The following is a 4,856-nucleotide window of genomic DNA, read 5'->3' as shown; positions in this document are numbered from 1 at the left end:
GTGGGGGGGGTGAATTAACAGGAGATTAGGACCTAGTGAATGCATGGTGCTACTGAACTGAGACTGTGAAAAAAGAGACAGTGGGGGAGAGAACTCACGGAATTCATGTGAGTACTCTCCAGAGATGCTACAATTCGGTAACCTTGGCAACTCAGTGGGAGATTGCAGGAGAATTTGAGCCCACACTGAGGGCAGGACAGATTCCCTGTGTGGTCCTTGGGAAAGAGCTTCCGATCTCTGGCTCCTGTGGGTATATCATTTGCCTGCTAACTACCTCCAATTCCGTTCAGCTGTGCAGAATTACTTCCCTTTAGAATCAGAAAGAAAGAAAGATAGAAAGAAAGAAAGAAAGAAAGAAAGAAAGAAAGAAAGAAAGAAAGAAAGAAAGAAAGAAAGAGAGAGAGAGAGATTTACCACGCCTAACCTGGGAGTGTCACCTTTGGCACACCCTTAACCCTGAGGAACCAGAGCTCTCAGGCCACACCCATCTCATGCCTCTAAGGCTCCATCAAAAACAGACAGTCCACTTAATCTAGAGTCATAGTATAACAAGAAAAAGCACCACAGTGAAGAAACCAAATATCTCCAATATGCCAACAACAAACACAAAAACCGAGGTAATAAGAATAAGGAAGACACTATGACGCCCCCAAATGAAAAAGACACCGAATTCAAGATTATGAAGATGATGAGTTAGAAGAAATGCAAGAAGCAGATCTCAAAAAATTCATAAGAACACTAAGAAGTTCACAAAAACAAATGCTTGAACTATAGAAATCCTTAATGGACAAGATAGAAAATCTCTCTTGTGAAAATGAAATATTAAGGAGGAATCAAAATGAAACGAAACAACTAGTAGAACAGGAAACTGTGATAGTGACGAGAAATCATAATGAAGTGAAGAATTCAATAGATCAAATGACAAACACATTAGAGAGCCTTAAAAACAGAATGGGTGAAGCAGAAAACAGACTATCGGACTTAAGACAGAGCACAGGAAAGGATACAGTCAAGCCAAAGAAAAGAAGAGGAAATTAGAAATCTAAAACATATAGTCGGGAATCTTCAGGATACTATTAAAAAAAACAACATTCGGGTTCTAGGAGTTCCTGAAGGCATGGAGAGGGAGAAAGGATTAGAAGGCCTTTTTAGTGAGATATTAGCAGAAAATTTCCCAGGTTTGGAGAAGGACAGAGACTTCCTAGTACAGGAAGCTCATAGAACCCCTAGTAAACATCACCAAAAGAGATCCTCACCACGACACATTGCAATCAAACTCACCACAGTGAAACAGAAAGAAAAGATCCTAAAATGTTCAAGAGAGAAACGTCAGATTACTCTCAGAGGATCTCCAATTAGACTCACAGCAGACTTCTCATCAGAAACCCTACAAGCTAGAATGGAATGGTGAGACATAGCCCAGGTACTAAGAGAAAAAAAACTGCCAGCCTAGAATATTATATCCTGCAAAGCTCTCATTTGTGAATGAAGGTGAAATAAAGACCTTTCATAGCAAACAGAAAGTGAATTTGTCGCCACTTGTCCAGCTCTACAAAAGATGCTTAAAGATGTGTTGCACACAGAAACACAGAAACATGGTCATCAATATGAAAGAAGGTAAAGGAAGGAAACCTCACAGCAAAAGATCAAAGGGAATTCAAAGCATATATTAGAAAATATCTTTGGCAAATGGCAGAGTAGTCACATTGAACGTTAATGGCCTGAACTGTCCAGTTAAAAGACACCGATTGGCTGATTGGCTTAAGGAACAAAACCCATCTATTTGCTACTTCCAAGAAACACATCTTTCCAACAAAGACACATACAAACTGAAAGTGAAAGGCTGGAAAAAGATATACCATGCCAACAGAAATTAAAAAAGAGCGGGCATAGCCATCTTAATATCGGACAACATAAACTTTACCACCAAAACTGTTAAGAGAGACAAAGAGGGGCACTATAAAATGATTAAGGGATAAATTCAACAGGAAGATTTTTTTTAACTTTTAGTTAATGAATATAAATTTCCAAGTATGACTTATGGATTACAATGGCTTCCCCCCCATACAGTCCCTTCCACCTGCAACCCTTCCCTTTCCCACTCCCTCTCCCCTTCCATTCACATCAAGATTCATTTTCAATTCTCTTAATATACAGAAGATCAGCTTAGCATACATTAAGTAAAGATTTCAACAGTTTGCTCCCACACAGAAACATAAAGTGAAAAATAATAGATGATTTTTTTAACCCAGAAACTTTTTACTTAAAATATACAAACTATGTGCATTTCATAAATACAAATTTAGGAACACAGTGATTCTTTGTACCCTACTTGCCCTCCCACCCACACTCCCACCCTTCACCTTCTCCCTCTTCTATTTCCATTCTTATGTTTTACTAAGATCTATTTTGAATTAGCTTTATACATATATGATTAACAATATACTAAGCGTTCAACAAATAGTATGAAAAAAACCTGTTCTTCAACAGTCGAGACAAGGGCTGTTCAAAGTCATTGCATCTTAAAGTCTCAATTTCACTTCCATAGATTACCTTTTAGGTGTTCTATCAGTTACCACAGATCAGGGAGAACATGGTATTTCTCCTTTTGGGATGGGCTTATTTCATCAATTATAATGTTTTCCAGTTGTATCCATTTTGTTGCAAGTGACAGGATTTTTTTTTAAAAAACTGCTGTTAAGTATTTGATTGAGAGGCGGAGAGAGAGAGCTCCCATCTGCTGGTTCATTTCCCAAGTATCTATAAAGGTCAGAATCGGGCTAGGGCTGAAGCCATAAGCCAAGATTTAATCCAGATCTCCCATGCAGGTGGTGGGGACACAACTGGGCCATCACTACTGCCCCGAGGGTCTGTGTTAGCAGGAGGCTGTAGTCATGAACCAGAACTGGAAATAGAACCCAGGTACCTCAAATGTGGAATGTACATCTTAACTGCTAAACTAAACACTCTTAGGACCTAATTTTTGAAATGCAAATTACACTAGAAGCTTGATAGCAGAGTCCTGTCCAGCCCTCCCTGCACTCTGGTGTCTGATGAGCATCTAATTTTAATTTTCTTCCATAGCTGTAAACATTGCTTGATTTCTTGATGTTATATGTCGCACACTGACTTCCTAGTACGGAAGATGAGGAACTGGTTCTCTTCCATTACCACTAAGGTACACACATACCCCCTCCTGACACCCCACTTCTCTCCTGAAACAGTTTTAGGATGTAACTGATTAAACTCATACTCACTATTTTAGTTATCATAACACTGAATATTGTGATTTCATTTATTTTCGTATGTAATATTTTGTTTCTTTGTAAGATGTCTGCCTTTTGAAAATTCATCTCAGTTTGAATGGCTTTCTTGCTAAGTCTGCCTCCATGTATTAAAGAACTGTAAAACAACCCTGAAACCAGCTTTTCACACAGTCAATCCTGTCTGATAACCTGTCAATCACCTTTTATTTCTGAAAGACCTTCCTCCTGGAGCCATCTCTCCTTCAGCTCTGATGGACACGACTTGTTCTCCAGGCTCCTGGGACTCCCTTTGTGGGCATCCTGGGAATTCCATTTGCTGCTCCCCAGCCTTAGTCATTATTTTTGAATTCTTTTCCATCCTGGTTTATGTTACAAGAAAAGGTGAGTGGAAAATCAAGTTCTTGAGAATCTGAGTGTCTGAAAATGTCTTTATCACTCAGGCTTGATTAATGGTTGGGAAAGTACTTGGGTCAGGATTTGGAGGGGGTTCTCTGTCACCTGCTTTCCAGGTCACTGCTGAGAGGCCTGGTGGCTCTCTGTTCACCAGCTGCCACAGGCAACAGCGTTTTTCTTCTAGGAGATTTTGGATAGGCCATGCTCTTCAAAAATAATAGATGATTTTTTAAATGATGATGAAATCAGATCAAACCTATTGTCATGTTTAATCCCAGTGAGAGTCAAGTTGGGAATTGATAATTTCTTTTTTTTTTTTTTACAGAAGATCAGTTTATCATACATTAAGTAAAGATTTCAACAGTTTGCACCCCCATAGAAACACAAAGTGAAATATATTGTTTGAGTACTCGTTATAGCATTAAATATCAATAAACAGCACATTAAGGACAGATATCCTACATGAGGAGTAAGTGCACAGTGACTCCTGTTGTTGACTACAAATTGACACTCCTGTCTATGGCATCAGTAATCTCCCTATGCTCCAGTCATGAGTTTCCAAGGCTATGGAAGCCCTCTGAGTTCTCCGACTTTTATCTTGTTTAGACAAGGTCATAGTCAAAGTGGAGGCTCTCTCCTCCCTTCAGAGAAAGGTACCTCCTTCTTTGAAGACCTGTTCTTTCCACTGGGATCTCACTCACAGAGATCTTTCATTTACGTTTTGTTTTTTTCTTTTGTTTTGTTTTGTTTTGTTTTTTTGCCAGAGTGTCTTGGATTTCCATGCCTGAAATACTCTCATGGGCTTTTCAGGCAGATCCGAATGCCTTTAGGGCTGATTCTGAGGCCAGAGTGCTGTTTAGGACATCTGCCATTCTATGAGTCTGCTGAGTATCTCGCTTCCCATGTTGGATCACTCTCCCCTTTATTTATTCTATCGGTTAGTGTTAGCAGGTACTAGACTTGTTTATGTGCCCCCTTTGACTCTTAGTCCTTTCATTATGATCAATTGTGAACTGAAATTGATCACTTGGACTAGTGAGATGGCATTGGTACATGCCACCTTGATGGGATTAAATTGGAGTCCCTGGTATGTTTCTAACTCTACCATTTGGGGCAAGTCAGCTTGAGCATGTCCCAAATTGTACATATCTTCCCCTCTCTTATTCCCACTCTTATGTTTAACAGGGATCACATTTC

Source organism: Oryctolagus cuniculus, chromosome 5 (genome assembly GCF_964237555.1).
Source record: "Oryctolagus cuniculus chromosome 5, mOryCun1.1, whole genome shotgun sequence".
Taxonomy (NCBI): Eukaryota; Metazoa; Chordata; class Mammalia; order Lagomorpha; family Leporidae; genus Oryctolagus; species Oryctolagus cuniculus.
This window is presented reverse-complemented; position numbering follows the sequence as displayed.